The following is a 12,454-nucleotide window of genomic DNA, read 5'->3' as shown; positions in this document are numbered from 1 at the left end:
TCACTCCCAAGCACACATGTCACAAGTTGTCAACGAGTGATCACAAGTACCAACACAGGGTTTGTCAGGCAGCAGTGTAGGACACTATACATTGTCCCCGTGTCGTATTTATATGACAGCTATTTTTGAACACTGATAATTTGAAATACAGTGCATTTGTTGAAGTAAAATGACAACTGAGTTCTAGAAAATACTTTCAGGAATGTATTTTTATATTACATGTTAGCTATGTATATAATCTTTCGTTCAGTTGAATATTTATTAAAAATAACTTCTGCAGTAACATATATGCCGTTTTCATGATGAATTTTAAAATATTTTCCAGTGTTCTAGTCATTCACTTAACATTTTTCTCAAAAATATCATGTTGCTGGTGCCACGGCTCAATAGGCTAATCCTCCGCCTGTGGCGCTGGCACACCGGGTTCTAGCCCCAGTTGGGGCGCCGGATTTTGTCCCGGTTGCCCCTCTTCCAGGCCAGCTCTCTGCTGTGGCCCGGGAAGGCAGTGGAGGATGGCCCAAGTGCTTGGGCCCTGAACCCGTATGGGAGACCAGGAGAAGCACCTGGTTCCTGGCTTCGGATCAGCGCGGTGCGCTGGCCGCAGTGCGCCGGCCGCAGCGGCCATTGGAGAGTGAAGAAACGGCAAAGGAAGACCTTTCTCTGTCTCTCTCTCTCTCTCTCTCACTACCCACTCTGCCTATAATATATATATATATATAATGTTTATTTCAAAGTTACCATAAATGGTATATTTATTGCGCAACTTAAATTTTTATATATATATATATATGTATGTGTGTATATATATATATATATATATGGGGTATTGGAACATAATGGATTAAGGTAGAAAAGTTGGGAAGATCTAAAGTTTCTCATGAAAGACAAAACGTTTACTTGAATATCCCATATAAAAATGTGCGTGGAATCTTAGACATTGGGTTGCTGGGAACATTTGAACAGGTAAAGTGAAATAGAGTTTCTGCACTAATGTAATTGATCAGAATGCTGTGCATTCCAAGAGGAAAAAATTCCGCATCTTACCTACATTTGTCTTTTATTACAAAGTGTACCAGTCAGCTCTTGCTGCAGGAATGCTACACAACAATGACCAAATGCTCAAAGGTCAGGATAGCCCTGTTTCAGGCTGTGGGTTGCCTTCAATTTTGTTCCTCAGGTTTCTGCTTCTTTTTGGATGAATAGCTCCTAGGGCATGTTCATATCATGACTTAGTTGACAACTCCCAGAGTAGACAACTCCCAAGGCCTGACCTTAGAACAAGCACTATAATTTGTGCCCATGTTCTGTTAGTCAACACACATAGTGAAGCCAAGATCAGTATCACCCAAGGATTAGCGAGTGAGGGAGAGGACAGTGAATACTCACCGTGCAATGATCTGTGGTTTAAGGATAGCTAACATGGGATTTGAGGTATTTGTCAGGGGTTCTTAACAACTGTGGCGTGCCAGTGGACTCATTGACAGACCCAGGGGAACAACCTCCATTTGTGTGACCTCACTTTGCTTTTCAAAGGGATGACACTGGCCCTACAACTGTTCTTTGTATTAATTGCTCAGAATCAGAACCAGATACCACCTGATCTTCTCATGCTTGTGATTGGTTGGCTTTGATCTCATGGCGTTCCTTCCCCTAGGCTTAATGAGAGGTTGGTGTGATCTCCCTCATGAGCACTACTGAACTAAAAAACTGAAAACAAGGGGATATTTTCCTCAATATGCAGTTTTTGAACCTCTTCCAAAAACCCAGCACATGTATGAAAGCCAAACCAAGACATTACGGTGATTATTGCCTCACAGTGTATCTCAAGTAGCCCTGAGAAAATACGTGGCCCATAGAAGTAACATAATTTCCCAACATTATACAGTTAAGTTGCATGCCTGAGACTGGAATTCTCAAACTGTGTTATCTCTGAATGACTACCTAATTGCTACATAAGCAAGAGTAGGCATCCATGTTTTTAATTCCTTCATAGAAAATATATGAGTGAGGCCGGCATTGTGCACAGCACGTTAAACAGCCTCTCACAACACCAGCACCCCGTGTGGGGGTGCCAGTTGAGTCCCGCGTGCTCTTCTTCCTATACAGTTCCCTGCTAGTGTGCCTGGGAAGGCAGCGGAAGATGACCAACATACATGAGTGGAGTTCCAGGCTCCTGGCTTTGACCTGGTCCAGCCCTGGAGTTGTGTGCTCATTTGGGGAGTGAAACAGCAAATGGACAATCTCTCCCTCTGTCAGTCTGCCTTTCAATTAAACAAATGAATCTTTAAAAAAAAGAAAATATGAGTAAAGTCGTATTTAAATCAATCTATAAACTCTCAAGCCCAGATGTTCTGATGTTGCTCAAATAGATGCTACAGTATGTGTGTATATAAGTGCATGTACGTGTGCTCTGTCTTTAGAAAATCATCTTGTCATATGATAATAAGTGACGCAGCTGTGGAAGACACCAGGGAGCTCGCTTCTGTTTCTTTCTGCTTCCCACATTTCACTCAGCACTTTTCCCCACTTCATTCTGTGGCTTCTGTGTTGTTGGCAATGACCAGCGACGCAGGAAAGCTGTACCTAGTGAAGAAAGAGGTGCACTTCCAGGCACCATCCAATCCTGAGGGAGGCTCCCTTTAACACCATCCAGCAGAGACTTCAGGATAATAATAATAGATTGGGGGATTTATTACTGCATATGTCATAGGAGGCAGTCCTTGGTAAAGGCCAGTTTCCAGATGCCTTCTCGGGATGAGAAAGAAAACAGGCATGGCAACATGAGAACCCATGAGGGGGCCAAGTTGGGGGAGTACAGTAGAAGGGAAATCAGAAAGAGGGAATGAAAACTCAACAGAATTATAATAAACTGAGACAGCACAAGGTCCACCTACTCAAGTCAAGCCTGGGCTCAGTGTCTCTGGACCCTGTATTTTCCTACACGTACCTTGAGAGGGGGCTGAAGAGCACCCAACTTTGGAAATTGAATCCCTTTGAATCACCTGCTCCAGGCAGATTTATTAATTGAAAAATACATTACTTAATGGGTTTGTCTTACTGAGAAAACAACAAAGACCTTCAACAAATATGTTTGGTTAATGAGTTATTGGTGAAGAATAAATGAAAAGGAAGGGAAGAAAATAGGTAGGAAAAGAAAGAAACAAAGTAGATCCAAAAGGGAAATGTGTGTGCTATAATTTCACTAATTTTAAAATCCTGTGATAATAAATTATACTCTTTAATCAGATCTTTATACCACTTTTATTTATCTTCAAAACCCATATTTCTCATCTCTTCATGTACTATATTTAAGAAAATGATTTAGGGATTATCGTATCTTCTTATTTGAGTGAACCATATGCTGGCTCATTTTCCAAATGCCTGCAGTGGTCAGGGTTAGGTCAGGGCTGGGCCAGGGCAAAGCCAGGAGATGGGAATTGGTTGCAGGTCTCCCATGTGGTTGGCAAGGAACCAACTGCTTGAGCCATCACCTGCTGCCTCCCACAGTCCTCATTAGGGGGAAGCTTGAGTTGGAATTCAAATACAATTACTCTGATATGGGACATGAGCATGTTAACTGGCATCGTAACTGCTAGGCCTGTCCTTGTTTTTTTTTTTTAATTTTAAGGAGAGGATTATCAATGGAGCAGCTCACTTGAAGTTTTTTTTTTTCTTTTTTACAGGTTGTTGTAAATAAAATATGGATCATGAGTTATATCAATTAAGTAGAGTTCCAAGTAAATGCTTTTGAGTTTAAATTCAGTAAATTATAGTTAAAAATATTTCACCATATTTTCTTTCTGTTTCTAGGCCTTGCATTATTTTAGCTTGTATATAGGATGTTCACATTTGGAATTGTAGGTAATCATAATGTTTTATATTTTAGTAGACTGAAACTGTCTCTTTTAATAATAAGTGTAGTCATCTATGTTCCCTAAGTTTCAAGTACTATTCTGAATGTTTTAGACGTATTAATTCACTTAGGCTATTTGGTTAGTATCTCCCTTGCCTTATGGACAGACGAAGCTAAGGACTGATCTTACCAGTGCTTGTGCACACACACACACACACACACCACACACACACACACACACACACACACACTTTGGCAGCTGGGAGCCTGACTCTTGTGGAACTCCAGAATAGGAGAGCGCAAGATCAGCTGCGGAGACTCAGGAAGCTGTGAGTGGAGCAGGACCTGGACTGTGGCACCACGAGTGGGTGTGGCCCGGGTGACTTTTCCACTGACCCTGGTCAGCTGTTTTGCCTCATTGCTTTTGAAATGGTGTGGAGAGTCTTATTTTATTTTACTTGTTGGATGTTTCTCCTGTTTGCTGTAGAATGGACTTAAGGTTTAGAAGGTTTCGTTCCACCTGCATTTGTAAAAATACATTTCTGAAGCTTCTCCTAATACGGAAATTTTAAGTCATTGACAAATTGTTACTGCAGCATTTGTAGAAACAATTTCAGAGCAGAGGACTTTATTGCTATTCCCAGCAGAATTTTAACTGTGCTTGTGTAAGTATTTCCAATGCATAAAACACATAGTTGGCAAATTGAGGAGGGCAGCTATGGTAATTACAGGGCACTTCAAAGATATTAGAAACAACTTTTTATATATACTCAATTGATGATTTATGCACACCAAAGAATAAACAAAGAATTGTGTCTGAAATTTCTATAGGACTAGCCTAAAGCCAACCAGAGCTGTATGATTTCCAAGATTTTTCTCCCCATCAGTGGAAAATTACTGTCAGCTGAGCCAGAGTCTACTGCCGGTGAGCAAATGTCTGTTTCCTTTCCACAACCGAGTGAAACTTTCTTAATAGGTAGAATTACCATGAAAGGTCAGAGATTAGTTTTTCATGCATGATGGAATCCATTTGCTTTCAAAGTATTATACCAGAGGGGTAGACTTTTTTTTCTGATTTTAAAACCAATTTAAAATTAAAATATTCAGAGTTTTGAGTCAACCACAAACCATTTTCTCTTGATTATATTCCCTCGACAAAATGGTGCTTTTGGAAATGGGGAAGAAGAAAAGCTTCCCATCAAAAGGAGGAAAAAATGAGTATACTCTCTCATACTTGATTTGAACAGGCAGTTTAAGGATGCAGTACCCCGGCGCCACCATGAGCATCACTTGTCAACTTCTTTAGATTATGAGCACGTTGAAGGCAAGGGCTCGATTTTTTTAAGTAAACACTTTTCACATTTGATCATCTGTTCTAAAATAGTAAGAGTTCAAAAAATTATACATCCATAAATGGTTGAGGAAAATTGTAATAAAAAATTGTTGCCTCCCTATCATAACAACACAATGATGTTTAACATTTTTTCTTATTCTTTTATACAATTTCTCCTCCTATAGTTGTAATCAGTTGGTTAATGTGCTCTTATGCAGTTTCATTTACCACAAGAGAATATTTCCTATCTTTCAGAACTTTTTTCTTTTTAAATAACTCCTTTAATGTGTTTGAAGCAATTTAAACTGAATTCTATTGTATATTTATGTAAGTAGCTGCCCCTCCATGATCAGCCTCTTTTTTCAAAGAGAGAGAGAGAGAGAGAGAGCAAGATCTTGCATCCACTGGTTCACTCCTCAAATTGCTGCAATAGCTAGAACTTGGCTAGGCTAATTCCAGGAGCCAGGAACCCCTTCCTGTCTCCCACACAATGGCAGAGACCCAAATACTTGGACCACCTTCTACTGCCTTCCCAGGTGCAATAGCAGGAAGCTGGATGGAAAACTGAACATCCTGGATCTGAACCAGAACTCTGGTATAGGATGCAGGCATTAGAAGTGGTGGCTTAATCCATTGAACCAAAACACCAGCCCCATATCCTTGACTTTTAATAGGTACAAGTCCTTAGTTATGTGACCAGAGCAAGTAATTCACTTGTGCTCTAACTCAATTTTCTCATCTGTGAAATGTGGATTTTATACATGGTACATCATGTTAAAATGCTATATTTGTTATTAGTATTGCTTTCAGTCTAAAACTTCAATTTTGGGAATGAGTGGTTAAGATCCTACTTGGGATGCCTGCTCTCATATTAAAGTGCCTCGGTTTAAGTCCCAGCTGTGCTTCTGACTGCAGCTTCCTGCTAATGAACACCTTGGGAGGCAGTGGTGATGGCTCAGTACTGGGATACCTGCCACCTTCGTGGGAGTCCTAGATCATGACCCAGGCTCTTGGCTTCCACTGGATCCAGTCCCTACTTTTATAGTCATTTTGCAACTCAACCAGCTCTTTGTCTCTCACTCTCTCTTCCTTTCAAATAAAATGAAAAAGAAATAATTTCCACAAAAAGAAAGCATCTAATATTATAGAAAAGATAATAAATCATGTTACCAGTATAAAAATGCTGGCATTGGACCCAGAAGAGAAGAATCTGTCTTATACTCAGATGTGTAGTATGTATTCTTTCTCAAGGTCTGGACTATCAGTTAATTTACAAATCTCTCCCTTTCTCTGTCATTTGTCAAAACTCTATTGCATTGTTCTTATTTACCATAAAGGGGGAGAATTGTCTTTAAACAAAGGAGCAAGATGGGTGATAAACAAAATTCCATGCTCTTTCATCTTCTGCCTTCCAAGCCGTTAAGATCAGTGAGCTTGAACTTGGGTATGCTTTGGCTTGAGAAATAATTGAGTCAACCATCATAACAGAGGACTGAAAACCTCTTCAGGTAGAATGAATAGTTTAGAGTAAGCCAGTCAGCTCCCAGTTATCAGAATGTTCAGCTGCACAACCTCAAGGGAACAGCGTGAAGAATCAAGGGAAATGCTTTGGGCTTTAGCGCTTTTCATTTCCTATGAGCAACGCATCTCCTGTCCTTGTCTCAGGTCTCCATGGATCTCACGTAGTCTTCCTGCTAGCTCACTGCCTGTGCCTGGCGAGCTGGGTTCTTCCACAGGGAGGGAGCTTTTGCAAGTCTTTTATGGATACAAAAAGCAGATTGCGGCAGACTGTGTGTGCCTGCAGGGGCTGTGGTGCTCTGTTACACTATGATGTCTGTAATTTGGGGTGTTGCTTGATGCTACAAGAGATGTGAAGTAGGAGAGGTCCCAAATGCATCTCTTAATGAAAAGGCTGTTAGGGAAGGCTGCTGGTCCCCTGCCTAGTTGCCACTATCTAAATGTAATAGCGTGCTAATTGATTTTGATAAGGGTTTGAAAAAAATTGTTAACTGGCTCCCTCCCTGCCACTGAAGGAGGCAGATAATGCAGGCACACTTGGTGAGCATAGCTGCTTCTGATGGGCCAGAATGTGATCTTGTCAAAACCCTCCTTGGCTGGTTTCTCTCTTTCTGCCCACTGGCGCCTTCCCCACCCAGTGGTGGGCGCTCTGCGCGCACAGGCAAGTGCCAGGGGCATCGCCTTAGGCTCAGATGAGCCTTCTCTGCTAGAGGCAGCTGGTATGCAGAGAGGGAATGATACCAGCTGCTAGGTCTTCAATTATCAGTGTGAACAGACAGCCAAGGGACATGCACATGCCTTTGTACTGAGACCATGACCAGCCGGCCTCTCTTGAGTGACCACAGTCTCAACTCTCAGGCAGACTTGGAAATACTCCACTGAGACAGGAGGGCTGCACTTGAACCTGGCATCCAGTTCTGGAGTTAAGTGTTTAAGGACAGGCTTTCTCATTTCTCTCCTGCCCCCCAAAGTGGCAGCTGTTTTCACAGAGCCAAGCAAGGCAGGAGTCCAGCGGTTAACCTGGCATCCATTTATCTCCGTCGAGTCCCCATGCCATGTTTTGCAGCCACCATCAGTGACGCTGGTGAGGACTGTTTCTTCCACCCACAACTGGAGCCGGCAGCAACTGTATCCTAGAGTGCCTTACGCAGAGCTGTGTCTCTGGATAAGTGCATAGATGCAGGTTGACGATCCCTTATCAGAAATGCTTAGGACCAGACAAGTTTCTGATTTAGGAATGTTTTTTTTTTTTAATTTGCGAATATTTGCATAGACATTACTGATTAAACATTCCAACTCCAAAATTCTGAAATTTCAATACTCCAAAATCCAAAACATTTGAACACCACATTGGCTCTCAAAGAAGGTCTGGATTTTGCCACTGCTAATTAGAGATACTCAACCTGAACGTGTAATTTATTCCAGATATAGCCTCTTCCTCTTCCATGTGGGCCAAGATGATCTACTTCTGCCTGAGTACAGATTATATACAAATCAACAGCAAAATGGAAATTTACTTTGAATTTTATGCTGCCTTAGCATGCTGAAGTAGCCAGTCCTTTACCCATCGATTTCATTCTTCCTTATTTCAGTCCCCAAATAGAGCCACATGTACTTCCTCTAGAATGATTATTACTATAGCATAAAGAAATGTGTTTTGTGTTTAAAGATAAAGATTATACTAATTGAGATTAGAGATCATAAACTTAGTGGTCCTGCTAATTCCAGATCCCAATTTAGAGCACCACTTTGCCTTTGCGACTGCAAAACCTCATAGCTCTGAAGTGATACACACTCATAGTGTAAGGGCGTGGGCCATGATTGAGCCCCTTGATGAAATGTTCAAGTGATTGTGAGAGGTATGGGAATGGTGTTTTTATTATAAAGTAAAGGCAGAGAGCCTGAGATAAAGGGAGATCTCCCAACCCCTGGTTTGCTCCCCAAATGCCTGCAAGATCCAGGGATAGGCCAGTTGTCGCTCCCCCTCTTCGTGGAGGAGCGACACAGGACCCTGCGCTGTTCTTTTGTCTGCTCGGCCCTCCCCGGGTTTGCTGCTGGTTCTTCCCGGGTTGGCTACCGTCCCTTCCACCTCTGTGGAAGGGCGGTTCCCCCTGCCACTTTCCCCACTTCTGCGGGGGAGCGGCACACCACCGGCCGGCTCTCTCGGGGGCTGCCCAGGTGTTCCTTCAGATAGATGTTCCTGGTGCATGTTGTCTCTCTCCTCCTTTATAGTCCTCTTCCACCAATCCCAACTCTGCTACCCACACGCCGAGTACGCTGCTCTCCTCCAATCAGGAGCAGGTCCTACAGTTTATTGGTTGAACTGGAGGCAACTGTGTAGAAGCTATTTCCTCCTCTCCCAGCGCCATATTGTGGGAGAGCAGATGCATAGAATAAGTCTTAATTCGAGTAACTTAGTCTAGTCTGAGTTGCTCCCCACAGCCAGTTAAAGCCAGGAAACAGGAACCGTGAACTCAACCTGAGTCATCATGTCGGTGGAAGGCACCAGCTACGTGAGCGCTCATCTGCTATCTCACAGGTTGCACATTAGCAGGAAATTGGAATTGGGAGCAGAGCCAGGACTCAAACCCAGGCCTTCCACTATGGGATGAGGGTGTCCCAGGCAGCAGCTTACCTGCTGGACCAAAAGACTGAACTCTGGAGGCATTTTAACAGTTGCCAAAGTTCTTTCATTTTTCTGTCTTTATGTGTCTGTCCCTTTCAGTCTTCCTTCAAACTACCTCAAAACTTCTTGCTATGGCTGCTCAGCAAAACAGAGTTCCAAATCATCCTAAAACGTTTTTCTTCCTTTTAAAGCAATTTAAAATTTTATTTTAGTTTTTATTTCTTTGAGAGACAAAATGAGAGGTATGTGGCAAGCACTCTGAAGGTTGTCAATAGGGTTTATAGGACGACACATACAGGGGGATTTATTAGAACAATTGGCTCACTTGATTATGGCAACTGAGAAGACCCGTGGCAGGTCATCTGCAGGCTGGAGACCCTGGGGTTCATGTAGCATGGCTCAGTCCATGTCTGAAGGCACCTAAGGCAACTAAGGATGTGATTCTCAGACGCCCAAAGTCTGAGTATCAGCAAGGTGCCTTGAGTGGAAGTCCTAAAGCCCACTGGTCATCAGCTGACATCTAAAGCAGGAGTTCAGCAGGCTGCAGCGACAGACCAATTCTCCTGCATTTACTCTCTGCGGGCTCCTAGTTACACTGAGGCTAGGTCTTCCCACCTACTCTACTCAAACTCACGTGCTATTATTTGGAAACATCCTCACAAGCTCACTCAAAATAAGACTTTTCCAAAGGTTTAAGTATTACTTGAACCAGTCAAGTTGACATCTTAGAACTAACCAAACAAGCTATAAGCATTTTTTTCAAAATGTCATTGTTTCTCATTGACTTAGTCCATGGCGTCCTCTTTCACGTGGGTATGGCAGAGACTGCAAAGGGCAAAAACGGGATAGTAGTAGGGATATGGAGAAGGGAAGGGGAGGCTTAAGACAGCTTGACAGTTGATTAAACTAAGATGGCAGCCTTTGCGTATTAGACGAAGAACAGACCAACATTTGGATCAGCTGTCACATAGAGCTTCCAAGTCCTAATCAAAAAGCTTCTTTAGCCTCACAAAATAATGAAAGAGGCCAGCATTAATCTGGGTTCCTGCAAAAGTAAACCCTGGAACAAGGAGTGTGAGTACTTTGTTTAAGAAAGGAGTGGGGAAATAAGATAGGAAACGGGAGGATGTAAGTCAAACAGAAAGTCAGTTGCCACAGTGCGAAACTGGCTCTTGTTCCCTCAAGGGTGGCACCTGGTGACGCTATGAAATGCACCTCGGAGTTATCCATCTATGCGATAAGGATGCTGGCCTGCTTTGCCCTAGCTCCCCTATCTATCACCTGTCTCTGGGGATGCTTAGATAATCCACCACTTGTAGTTTTCCTATTTATGGCCCAAGCATGTAATTGTAGCCAGAAGATACCCTTGGGCAGAGACTCATAGCTATTAAAAAACCTCAGACAAGGAGCTGCAGGTGTGTATAACCAAATTTAAGAGGGAGGTAGTCAAAGGATATGGACATAAGAACTTCACAGTTGAGGCTTATTTGAGGGTGAGTTGATTCCATTTGAGTTTATATACAGTATCAAGGCTTCTTTTCTGTTTTTGAAAAATGTAAGCTATTATTGTTTTGTATTGATATTTATTAACATCAAGGCTGATCTGAAGTGTAAAGTCATTAACTTAGTAGATCACAAAAGTAGATGTGTAGTTACATGTTTACTGGATGTTCTCTACAAACTACTGTTTGAAATAAGAGCTTCTAAAGGATGAGATTTAAAGACCTTTTTCTATATTGTATTTCATTGTAATATACTTCAAAAAACTTAGTATGGTAAGATATTATCTCATTCAAGTTAGAATGGATATTGTCGAAAACACAAAAAATGATGACTGCTGGCGAGGGTCTGAAGAAAGGGTAGCTCTCATGCACTGTGAGATGTAAATTAATGCAGTCATTTTGGAAAACAGTATGGAAATTCCTCAAAATACCAGAAATGGAACTTCTGTATGATCTAGTCATCCCTCTCTTGGGTAAGTTTCCAAAGGAAATGAAGTCAGCACGTTAGAGAAAGGCCTGGATGCCCGTGTTTACTGAAGCACTGTTCCCAAAACTAAGATGTGCGATCAGCCTGGGTGTTCCTAAGTGGAAGAAAAGATGAAGACTATGTGGTATATATACACAGGGGAACATCTTTCAGTCATCAACAAGAATGAAACTTTGTCATCTGGGACAACAGGGGTGGAATTGAACATATTCACATTATGTTAATAAATGAAATAAGTCAAACACAGAAACACAGATGCACGTTCTGCCTTGCATGTGGACAGTACAGAAGCTAATCTCAAAGAAGTAGAGGGCAGAGTGGTGGCAACCAGAGGCTAAGAGTGGGGCAAGCGGAAGAGGATGATTCATGGGTACCGGAGAATGGCTGAGAAGAAGGCTAACTTCTAGTATTCTGTAGCACAGCAGGGTAGCTATGGTGACAGCAATTAATTGTATATTAAATTGTATATTTCAAAATACCTGCAAGAGATGATTTTGAATATTCCCAACACAAGCAAAAGACAAATACTTGTGGTGTTGGGTATGCCAGTTATCCTAATCTGATCATTATATATTGTATACATGTACTGAAGTGTGACACTGTACCCCGTAAATATGTGCAATTATTATGTAATAATTAAAACAAAATTATGTTAGAAAAATCTATAAGAACTATCAAAAGATAAAATGAATTTCAAAAATTTATTATAGTATAACTTTAAAACAAAATGATTAATCAGCTTAATGTGTCTTTGAATTGTCACTTCTAGAGCTAAGTTGTAAAATGATTATTTTTCTACCATCTGAAATATAATTTCACCAGATATAAGATAACCCTCTTGGTTAATTAAGCTTACATTTGATTTAGGAAGAAAAACAATCAGAGTTCTATTTATGACTAATTCAAGGATTTTTTTTTTTCAATTTATTTTATTTATCTGAAAGGCAGAGTTACGTAGAGGGAGAAAGAGAGAGAGGTCTTCCATCCACTGGTTCACTCCCCGGATGGCCACAACGGCTGGAGCTGTGCCGATAGGAAGCCAGGAGTCAAGAGCTTCTTCCAGGTCTCCCACGTGGGTGCAGGGGTCCAAGGGCTTGGGCCATCTTCTACTGCTTTCCCAGGCCACAGCAGGGAG

General features: G+C 41.8%; 1 protein-coding gene and 1 long non-coding RNA gene across 20 annotated transcripts in view; one reads left to right on the top strand and one right to left on the bottom strand.

Annotated features, from left to right (window-relative positions):
- PDE4D (phosphodiesterase 4D) overlaps positions 1 to 12,454 on the top strand; it is a 1,644,269-nt gene that overhangs the window by 1,311,631 nt on the left and 320,184 nt on the right. The gene's annotated exons all lie outside the window — the stretch shown is intronic.
- Positions 1 to 12,454, bottom strand: part of LOC149122403 (uncharacterized) — a 69,121-nt gene that overhangs the window by 41,648 nt on the left and 15,019 nt on the right. Inside the window, exon 3 of the long non-coding RNA XR_016220775.1 lies at positions 1 to 12,454. This exon is cut by the window's left edge and continues 41,648 nt beyond it. This is a non-coding gene — a long non-coding RNA (uncharacterized LOC149122403).

Source organism: Oryctolagus cuniculus, chromosome 14 (genome assembly GCF_051225735.1).
Source record: "Oryctolagus cuniculus isolate XC-2025 breed Fujian yellow rabbit chromosome 14, ASM5122573v1, whole genome shotgun sequence".
NCBI lineage: Eukaryota > Metazoa > Chordata > Mammalia > Lagomorpha > Leporidae > Oryctolagus > Oryctolagus cuniculus.
The sequence above is the reverse complement of the archived record's forward strand: the minus strand, read 5'-3'. Positions and strand labels throughout refer to the sequence as shown.